Here is an 11,905-nt window from a genome sequence, read left to right as displayed (position 1 = left end):
GCTTCATGCTTGCTAGGCAGGCACTCTACCACTTTAGGTACTCTGCTAGGCCTTCCTTCACATTTTTGAGGAGCAGATGGGTAAATTTACTCATTCCATGTTGCAGGACCTGTTTGTGATAGAATAGTAAACACTCTTGACTATCCAGTATGTCCTTAACACTGGCCTTGCAATGACACTATCATTGCACTTGCAGTGCCAGATGAAGCTGGTGTAGTGGAGTGGCCATTCTCCAAGATTCCTTGGTGATTAAACATAGCAAACAAAGAATATTATCATTGTTTTCGCTACTGGTTGGCAGCTGCAACTCTCTGTTCATTCTGCTCTCTTTACTTGAGGCCATGACAGGTATCAAATCCGGTTCCAGAGGAAAGGAAATGTATGTAGTGATCCTATGCCTCTGTTTGGCCATGTGTTCAAACCACTTGAGATCAAAACAGGACACAGTAGGCAATTTCCTCATTGTGAGATGAAGCTACTACAACTACTGCATTGAGTTTGGTCTTGTTTCATAGGTGTTCAAAGCTTGTGAATCTTCACAGGCAGCCAGTGAGCATGGTGGCTCTTGGTGTATGGATTTTCCTTATTCATGCTGCCCTCTTTCTCTGAGCCAGGATGAGGAAGAAAAGACAGGTAAGTCCAAACATATGTTGCAGCATGTGATAGAGACACTTTGATAGGCTTGAAGGGTAACATCAGACTGCAGGCAACCCGTGAAGATTTGGTCTATGATGCGATCCCAGTGTTTAAGATTATTGGGCACTTTGCCAGCATCATCATTTTTGTAGCGCCTGTGTAGGATTCCCAATGCTTCAGTGAGGAGCTCATGAGCATCCTGTTGCCTATATCCTGCTCAGTGACAAACATGTATCCATCCATACCAGGTGCAGTTACTTATTGGGGATGTAAGGAAATGGATATCCAGAATACAGCTCCTGAAATTGTGAAGACATCTCACGGACTAGACATTTGACATTTCACATTGGTGACCATCAGAGAGGAAGATGTATTTTAGTATTGGAGTGTAGGTTAGGACCTGGACAATGCAGTTCATTAAAGCATTTGTGGCCAAGATTTATTAATCATCTTAAACTGATAGTAGGCTTTGAGGTTTTTTTCCTCTTTGGATTATGCCCTAGCAGTTCTACCTCCTGTCTAGTTGGTTACCAGGAGGAATACTTCTTTCCAAAGTTTGGAGGTATACAATGCTCGTGAGAAATCTGCTAAAATGAAGGCTTGGAAGTTCCAAGTTTTCCATTGCTCTTTTCTTGCTATTTGCTTGGTATCTCGAGGATGGCAGAACTCTCAGCATATGACTGCTTTACCTAAACCCTTCACTAAGAGACTTGAAGCTCCAGAACTGCTTCCAGCAGCATAAGGCAATGTCCTTAGGATGACCCCATCTCCTCCATCAAAATGCCTGCCTGAGAAAGCTCAGGATGACAGGATTTACTATTTGTTCTTGTCAACACCCTATGATAGGCCCCCTGACCTTCCTTCCTTAGTGCATTTACTAAAAAGGGCTTACCATTCAGAAATATCTCTCCCAAGGACCTTCAATACGGCCTCCTCTCCCTGTCTCTATGGGAGGATGAATTCTAGTCAGCAGACACAGCTGGCCTTATCACATTTATACTGGCCAACCCTCTACTTTTTTCACTTCTATGACTGCACTGAGCTCCTGCTCTCCCCCTCTCTCGTCCTCCCTTTAAAACTCCCAAATCAGAATAGAGCTCAGTTCTTTTCTTTATTGGCACTAGTTACTAAATAAACACTGTTTTCACTGCTTTAATAATGTTGGTGTTTACCTTTGATAATTGTTGACATATAAAAATCCTTAAACATAAAACAACATATAGCTCCATGGTAGAGGTCTATAGCTAAGTGGTACTGTTTTGTCAGTATGTTCATTAATACATTTCTTTGTAAGGCAGGCAAAGACACACAGGAAATGCAAAAGTGGACACTACTCACATGTTGTGACACTTACTATGAAAGACACACGATTTTGCCTTGGTTTTCCTGATCTTATAAGTTCTGCTTCATAGAAAACAATAGTAGATCATTTACATTTACTACCTCCATTTCTCATCTACCCATGTAATCACTCTATGCAGTAATCTGTCAAAAGGTGTTGCTAGAGTCGGAAGTATGGCAGAGGTCTTGGGTATAGCTGGAACAAGGGCACTGAACAGGACAGGACAGGGTGGTGCTAGTGTAGAAGTTAGAATGAGGGGAGGGAGTCCTCTTATTCCAAGGTCGGGCTCGTAGTTCCAAAGACCAACCCAACCATTGTCACTGCTACCTTATGCTCTGCCACCTTCCTTTGGTAGCTTGAGCGTGGCAAAATGGGACCCAAATAACCAGTACATCTCACAACATTCTAGAAGAAGTTTCCCAAAACAGATTATTATGAGGAATGGAATGACACAGGAAAGAAACTATGACAAGCAGACACTGGCTATAAAGGCTTAGAGGATGCCTCTGTTCTCCTCAGCCCTAACCCCTATATGGAGGACAGGACCCTATCTGCCCTACCCTCTTCAGGTACTAAGGCCTTTGAGACAGGGCAAACTCACAGCCTCAGCGCTTGCATGGAGGAGGGGAGCACACATTGGGAGAGCTTTCTGCCTTACTCCTATCATTGCAACCTCTCTAAATCAAGTCTCCAAGCTATTGTAGTTTCCCGCATGGCTTATTTACCACTCCCTCCTCTCAGCTTCCCCTGACTCTAAGAAAATCTCAAGTCCTTGTGACTCCCTCTACTACCCCCACAATGTCCATGATTCCTCTGTTTATTTAAAAGCTTAGGTTAACTTGCACTCGAATTACTTTCCATTCAGCCTTCTCTCCTGACATCTCCACAGGGTTGTTCAAAAGAGGACCACCTCTGCCTTGATATCCAAAGAAAAAATATATTCATTGAAGTCAGGTGGGGTGGGGGTTTAGAGCAATGGGAATTTTTTTGCATGAATCCCTAAGGGAACCATTAGAGTCTAATTTTAGATAGCAGAGGGAGGGATATTATGGAGTGCAGGGGACACGATGTGTAAGCAAGGGCAACAGGTTCAGATAGAAAGGAGTGAAGGCACTTGCTAGCTGTGTAAGCTCAGATAAAACATTTATCTCTGGTGCTTAGTTGTATTATCTGTCAATTAAAATCAAAATAATAATCCTCATCTGTTATGAATAATAAATCACAACACAGCATAGACAGTTCCTAATATATGGTAAACTGAGTTAAGAATTTTCAACGTTACAGTGGTACAAAATCCATACTTATTCAATAGAAACAATACTTCAATTTTTGAATTTTGATCTGGGCTAGAAATACGAAGTACAACAATTTTTTCAACAATTTTTTTCAGTTAGCCACTCAAACACAAACGGGAAATACTTTACAGTTCAATGTGTTGCTAAGCTATGGTGGTTAGAAATATTGAGTATTTTTAAATGAACAATATTTTAAATTTACAATGTGTTCATTCAGACATAAATCTATGTAAGTTGATGAGCACAAGTATACAAAAAGAATTTTTTATGACAAGCAGCATTAATGTTCACATTTGTCTTTCTCACTCCACTCTTTAAAATCAGCAAAGAGCACAATTCCTGATACATGACATTCAGGAAAAGGACCTCATTAGTACTCCAAAGTGGCATGCAGCCAACAAATACAGATCAGTCCTTTCACTATATATTGTGCAAGGCTGTGCTGTGAGAAATACAGAGTACAATTTGTGTACTCAAGGAGCTCACAGCCCAGGAGAATTTTCCCTCCCTTAGATAGAAACAGACTCCAAGGCCACAATGCCCAGGAAAGCTGCTATTTCCAGAGCATTTGGCCCTTCCTTTCCAATCCCAACAATATTACTATTTATCAGTGAAATGTTTACTGCTATAATAGTGTCTCAGGGACACTCATGAACTCCCCTGTAAACCTCAGGATTAGGGTCAGCTCTCCCAGGGCCAGAAGTAGCATCCGGTAGATGCCTCACACCCACCCACCCCCAAAGGATGTTAGTGATTTAAGAGCATTGAATATATTTGTGAATTGACTTGAATTATCTGAGTGAAGAGCAGCATGGTCTGGGAGAGAAGACTCACATCAGTTCTCTAATTTCCCCACAGTGACTGTAGGTTGACAGGTTGAAATCAGTCTTCAGAGAAAATGATTAGCAGGAGCATTTGCCTGGGAGTCTAGAGAGAATTGTTATCCTTTCCCGCCATTATTAAGCATCTTTCTAACTCTAAGCAAGCTATCATCTCGGAGGCTCAGAGTACCCTGGTTAAAAAAAAAAAGCTGTTCCACCTGTCATCTGGTGGTCAGCTTTCCATGCTGTAACAAGCATCTGACCCAGATCAACTTAAAAGAGGAAGGGTCTCTGGCTTATGGTTTCAAAGGCTTGACTCCATGTTTGTTTGGGTCCACTGCCTATGGGCTTGTAGAAGGCAGTCCATCTTATTGGGAGGGAGTGGTGGAACAAAGCTCATGGGAAGAGGTACAGGATGGGAGAAGGAAGACTGTAAAGTTTCAGATGGCTGCATGCTAGGGTCTTGGGGCAACAAGAGCACAGAGAAAGATGTTTCCTGTTTCCACTGTTGGCTGTCGCTTTCCAGAGACCATCTACCCAAAAGGGAGGGTGCAACAATTGCCTGTCCTCGAGTAGGACTGAAGGAAAGTATTATCAATTGGCTTCCACTCCACTTGGGACTCTCATTGCATGGCCAGTCTCCTCCAAGGGTCTGGGCTACCTCCTACCTTCCCCCCTTATTTATACCCTGGTCCAGTGATACAAAATTCAGGCAGCACTCTCAGATCCCACACATCAGGAGGGGGGTGTCTCAGAGCACAGAGGCACTGCCCAGGCAGGACACCCAAACGCGTGATGAATTTTTGTCATTGCAGTCACTGTGCTAGGAATATATCACACAACTTCATTTCCCACGGTTAGTTATGTGTGTATCAGAGGGACAATTACCTGGAAATCGATTCATAAGCTGTCACCCGAGAGTCTGTTGCATGCCAGGCTCAGAGTGATGGGACAAGCCTGTCCTTGAAATCAAAGAGCTCATGTTAACCAGGAAAGACAGAAGTGTCATCAGATGGAGATACCCCAGGGCACACAGCGCTGGGATGGGGAATGTAAGGGTACAGCTGGAGAAAACATTAAATGGCAAATTAGAGCGCAAACCCAACGTATCTCTTCATTTCTAACAAGTGGCCATTACGTGTCATCGACAGTGCCAGTCAGGATTTTCTGTGCCAGGAGGCTCAGTGAACATCTGAGAAAGGAGGAAGTAGGCCCTTGGCTCTAGAATTGGGATTGGAAAATAAGGCAAGGCCCTGGGAATTTTTCTCAACATGGTTTCTGCCTTAGAGTGTGAATTTAGCAAGTCATGTCCTTTCCTGGCCTTTCTTCCACTCTCACTGATATGGGAGGCATCTAAGGCCTGAGAGGGTAGATTGTTAGATAAGAATATGGGCTGTGGATCACACATGGGTTTTTGATCCTGATTTTCCACCCTTGGCTGTGGGACTTTCAATGGATAGCCTAACCACATTCTATCTTGGATTCCTCCTGTGTCAAATGAAGCTGATTATAATGGTAGCACTTAAAATTTGGAGTTGTAGGGATAATTTAGTATGTAAAGAGATAAATAGGGTCTTAGTATAGAAACTGTTGCATAGTGATGTCTAAATGTATGTAAGCTCAAAGTTCCCCTCAACATATAATTTTTTTTCATTTCAGTGTTTATACACATTACATTCAATGTTTATACACATTACTCTACTTGGAACTGTCTTCCTCTATATCTTACTTTGTCTTCATTGTGGTTTCTTCTCAAGCAACACCTAGAGAGGCCTTCCCTAACCCCACTATCTAAGGGAACAAAACCCTGTCCATCTCTCTTCCTTTCCTGAGATTGTTTGCCTCTCCATTGATCTTGCTTGACTTAATTGATTTCTTTTTATGTTTGTGCTGTGTCTTCCAGAGGGGTCAAAGTGGCCCAAGGGCAAGGAGTTTTGCTTTGTTCTTAAGTACCGTCTTGAAGACAGTGTAGTGCATATCAACTTTTCAAAATATTCTGTTGACTAAACAAAACACCCTGTAGCTCAATGAGTTGTTCACTGTTATCATCCCATTTTACAGAAGAAATGAAATCATTATTATTCCAGTGTCAGTTAGTTCAAAGATAGTAGAGACAGGATTGAGCCCTGACAATCAAACATAAGAACCCTCTGTCTAGACAGAACTTTTCTTTGTTTCTAAGGGTAGGAAATGAAACATAGTCACATTCTCTTATGTCTCTGGTTCAATGAGGAAAATTTACATGCATCAGTTGTGAAGACTTTAAATGATCCTCATGTGTGTATTTCCTGAACTCACACATTTTAAATATTGAAAATTTAAAAGCATTTCTTCTAAATGTTCAAAAGGCAAATTGAAAATATACTCAGAATATCTACTACTAAACAATCAGTAATCACTTTTAGCCTTGAAATTTTTTTTTAAAAAACCTCAAAAATAATAAACATGAACATGTATCTTTGCAATTTAGGTCCATAATATCCAGTGTGAAACCTGTCTACTGCAATGAAAAGAGAAATTTTTGGAACTCTTACAAATCTCAAAATAAAATTTGGAATAACCAACTTTTTAGATTATCAAACTTTATCAAAGCCATAGGAGATAAGAAAACATTAATATAACAATTAACAGTGCATTTGCAGATAGTTATTATTGTGTTTTACTTCCTTGGTTGCATGAATGCCATTGTTTAAACAAAACAATAATTGGACTAATGGATATATGGAACAAGATAGCATATTAGAATAATTAGTAGTGCATATATACATTATTACTTGAGCATAAAATATGAAAAATAGTGGTTCCTATGAAATTATATGTTTATTGTTTCTTATTTTGTTACAAAATGGCAATTTAAAACAATACTATAATATAGATTATGAATTGTTACAAATAGTAATAATTAGTATTGATGAATTAGGTAATAAGTAAGAAAATGTAATGGTAATTTTGTTTCTTTTTGTCCTCTTGTATATTAATGTTTTAGTGTTGTGGGTAGAACATAGGGCTTTATGCTGCTAAACAACTGCTCTACCATTGAGCTATATTCCCAGTCATCAGTAATTTATTTTTACAAAAATTTTAAAAGTATTATTTATGGTTTATACATTATAATTGTGCATATGGCAGGAGTACTACATGATGTTTTGATATAGGTTTTCATTATGTAATGATCAAATCATTGCAATTAGCATGCCCATTCCCTTAAATATTTATCAATTCTTTTTAACGAGAACATTGAAAACCTATCTTCTAGATATTTTGAAATATATAATGCACTGTTGCTAACTCTAGTCAGCTTTCTATGGAGAATTCCAGAACTTGTTCCTTCTTTGCAATCATGACTTTGTACTCATTTATTAATCACTCCTCATTTCCCCCCCTCCTTCTACTCTCTGGTCATCATTATTCGGCTATTTCTATGAGAAGAACTATTTTAGATTCCACATATGAGAGAAATCATATAGAATTTGTCTTCTGTCCCTGGTTATTTCACTTAATATAGTGTTCTAGAAATTAATCCGTGTTCACACAATTGATGTGAATTCATAAAAAAGAATATTTTATGACTGAATACCATTCTATTGTGTATATATGGAACATTTTTGTGGATTGGAAGAATTAATATTGTTAGAATATCCAAACTATCCAAAATGATCTATAGTTTCAATGCAATCTGTATTAAAGTATCAATGATATTCTTCACAGAAATAGAAAATCAATCCTAAAATTTGTGTGAAACAAAAGATCCTGAATGGCCAAAACTATCTTGAAAATAAGGAACAAGGCTGAAGCCATCACACTATTTGACTTCAAAGAATAGTACAAAGCTATAATAAACAAAGCAACATGAACTGGTATAAAAACAGACACATAGACCAATGGAACAGAATAGAAAGCCCAAAATCCAAGCTCTACAGCCCACTAAGTTTTGACAGTGTTTCCAAGTACATGAAATGGGAAAAAGAAAGCCTCTCAAACAAATAATTTCATACAGAAGAATGAAATTATTCCACTGTTTCTCACTGTATACAAAGATCAATTCAAATGGGTGGAGGATTTAAATGCAGGACCCCAAACTATGAAACTAGTAGAAAAAAATGTAGAGGAAAATCCATAATATTTGTGTGAGAAAGGATTTTTTGTCTAAAATTTCAAAGGTATGAACAACAAAAGTAAACATAGAAAAATGGGATTACATCAAGCTAGAAAGTTTGCACACAGAAAAGGAAACAATCAACAGAGTGAATAGATTGTCTTTTCACATAATGGAAGAAACTATTTGCAAAGTATACATTTGTTGCAGGGTTAATATCCAGAATATAATGAGCTACCAAAACTTCAGCAGCAAAAAATTTGATTTAAAAATGAGCAATAGACCTAAATAGACATTTCTCAAAAGAAGATATACAAATGCCCAACTACTATATGAAAAACTGGTCAACATCACCAATGCGCACACAATGCAAATCAAAACCACAATGAGTTATCACATCACTACGGTAAAAATTGTTATTAACAAAAAAAGTAAAGAGAACAGGTCTTGGTGAGGATTGGACAAAAGAGAGCCTATATACACTGTTGGTGAGAATGTGAATTAGTATAGCCATCACAAAAAACAGTACAGATGTCCCTCAAACCATGAAAACTAGAACTACCAGATGATCCAGCAATCCCACTCCTGGGTATATATTCAAAGGAAATTAAATCAGTATATTGAAAGACATCTGTACTCTCATGTTTATTGCAGCACTAATCACAATAACAGAAAAACAGTAATAACCTAAGTGTCCACCAATGAATAAATGGATAAAGAAAATTTGGTACATTTTGATTCCTTTTAAAATATTTTATTGGATCTTCAAATATTGTCGAAGGTATTATTTTTTCCATTTCTTTGCTCCTACAGTTGGACAGCCTCCTGCTTTTCTGTTCACTATTCTATTTTTTATTCTTCACACAAGTGTAATGAGAGAGAGAGAGAGAGAGAGAGAGAGAGAGAGAGAGAGAGAAAATGAGAGAGAGAGAGCAAGAGAGAGCTGGGCAACTGCTGGCTCAAGCCTGTAATCCTAGCTACTTGGGAGGCAGGGATTAGGAGGATCGCCCTGGGCATTTCCAGGCTGGGTGCTGGTGGCTCATGGCTACTCAGGAGGCAGAGATCAGAAGGACTGCAGTTCAAAGCCAGCCTGGGCAAATACTTCGTGAGACCCTATCTCAAAAATACCCAACACAGAAGAGGGCTGGTGGGGTGACTCAAGTGGTAAAGTGCCTGCCTAGCAAGCATGAGTTCAAACCCCAGTACCATAAAAAACAAGTCCAACAAGAATACTTAAACTGATGCTACATATCTTTAATAAACATGTTTCATTCTGTCTCATAATATAGTAGGGTATTTTTACTTTGATTTTTTTCTAAATAATTCTTCTCTGAATTATCCTGTGGTCTTTAGAATATCCAATTTTAAAAATGTAGTGGTATCATAGCATGAAATCAACTTAAAATCATTTTGGCTTGCAGCTCTGCTCTTATCAAGCCTACTTTATACTGATAAATGACACCAGTCTTCAGTGACGTCACGGAGTTAAATATCCTCTCAGAAAAAGCATTTGAGCATGTAGTTCATTTACTGAAGTTTTTAGGATTGTAAGAATTGCTTTCCAGGTTTCCAAAAATGCCCATCCACTGTGTTTCCCTAATAGGCTTGTTTTGTCAGCCAGTCTGGTCCTTTGTATCTATAATTCCTCCCATAGTCTGTCTATATCTCAAATGTCTATAATTTTTAAGCACCCTGAAACATGTTAGATGTCTTCACATGTTAAATTTCTGTTTCTCAGGGAAAATGGTTTTAAAGCTCAGACATTATTTAAACTTGCAAAGCTGAAGTTGGATCCCAAATAAGTTACGGTTTTGTAATGAAATTATGAAAGTCCATTTTAGTTTGACTGCATTCTGCTGGTAATTATTTTTCTGAATTTCTTAAGCAGTCTCATTTCTAAATAAACAGCTACTTTTTTGTGAGTTTTTGTTGTAACCTACATACAATATTGAAGAACTCAGGTAGGCTTGACAATGATTCTCTCCTTGCCCAATTTCTAGTCAGGCTCCACTGATGCCTCTTCTCGCTGAGGCCTCAACTTTGGCCTATAAAGACTTGAACAAGTGCTAGCATATATTCCAGCAGCAGAATACCACATCCATGGGATGTCTCTACCCCTCCAAAATGCCTTTCTAAAAACTCAGATCTACCAAAAAATCTTACTGTTTGCTTCAGCTAATACCTGGAGATAAGGTCTCTGTGAGGGGAGGAGTCCCTATGGGGGGAGGAGTGTAAACTGGGTAAGCGCCAGTTAGCAAACCCAGATGAGTTTCACATGGACAAGCCTCCCTTTCCTGCTGTTGTAATTTTTCACTTCTGTGACTCTGCTCAAGCCTATACTTTTCCCCCTCCTCACTTCTTAATGTTCCCTGTAAAATGCTCAGTTATCTCTGTATAAATCAAACTTTTGTGCAGACATAGTACAGGCAGTTTAACTTCCATCATACTAACCTGCCTCACGGTACCCATTCTTTCACACATTAGTTTTCATGTCTAAAATGGGTGGGAGAGTGGATCTGTTCCCACAAATTTATATTACGCATCAACAAAGACTGCATCAAGACGCTGAAGGATCGCCTAACAGTGCTTTGCCAGGGATTCTCTCCAGAAAGACACCATCCAAGACCAAGTGGACAACTTGAAAATCTTCTGGAAGGGGCAACCCCAGATTCTGGGATAGCTCAGATCCCGATTGACCCAACAAAAGTATGCCTATGGCTATCAACCCGTGTTTCTTTTTATATTACCATTCTCCATGTTTTTGACTAAACATTATCACAGGATATCCACTAAGGGAGTCATATCAGGAGCTGTGTCTGGGAGAAAAATGACATTAAGCCTGATCACAGGCAGCTTGGCAATAATGTGGTCAGTGCCATTATAACATGAATAGGTACAATTATAATAACTATGGAAGTGACTTAACTGCATCAACATTATAAAGCAGTCACAATTGAGATTCTGCTTCTCTCCCTGCTAGAAGCCAGCATCACTGTCTTTCTCTCTGTATTTGGGTGCAAGGTGACCTGCTTTCTCACACAGGTGGTGGTTGTCCAGTCAACAAATAACAATCTGTTCTCAGTAGAAGCACATGTTTATGAGGAGCTGGAGTTTCAATAGAGTAGTTCTCCATTATTTTCCCTTAACTATTCAGCATGTGTTACTGTGTCAATTACCTACTTGGCTGTACATGTCAAGAGCAGTGCATGTGAATAATAATTAGAAAACTAAATAAAATATGTTTCCCTTTAAAAAGGTTATGCTCAGTTCATGCTGGACTGTCTTTCCTATTGTAATAGTATATTGCTGATTAAAATTTGTCTCGTTCTTACCTTACACTTTAACTAGATTATTATTGATAGGCTCCTTATGGACTCTTCAAAGATCTTCAAACAGTTTTGGACAAACAGTCCAAATTTTCTGTTCTACTGCAATCCTTTTCTCCTTTCTCCTTTTCAAATAAGAGAGCATTATTCTTTTCTTACACTTTCAAAACATGATTGTATGGCAGGCTAAAATTTTAACTTCTTTTCTATGACTGCGAAAATAAATGATAGCCATCTTGTAGGCATAAGAGGCTATGTGCTTCTATTTCTGTATAGGCAAAACTTTCATTAAATGCTTCTACATGCTTTGAGAAAACTGAAACAAGATCACAATCTTTCATCATGAAAACTCAATATCACAGGTAGGCAAATCACTCTCATTTTATCAG

At 38.7% G+C, this 11,905-nt stretch overlaps 1 pseudogene; it reads right to left on the bottom strand.

Moving 5' to 3' along the window:
• Window positions 1–583: 583 nt before the first annotated feature.
• LOC109677603 (ubiquitin carboxyl-terminal hydrolase 27-like) lies at window positions 584–4,998 on the bottom strand (annotated as a pseudogene).
• Window positions 4,999–11,905: the final 6,907 nt, after the last annotated feature.

The sequence above is a fragment of the Castor canadensis genome, chromosome X (genome assembly GCF_047511655.1).
Source record: "Castor canadensis chromosome X, mCasCan1.hap1v2, whole genome shotgun sequence".
Taxonomy (NCBI): Eukaryota; Metazoa; Chordata; class Mammalia; order Rodentia; family Castoridae; genus Castor; species Castor canadensis.
Note: the sequence above shows the minus strand (reverse complement) of the source record. Positions and strands in the feature narration are given on the sequence as shown.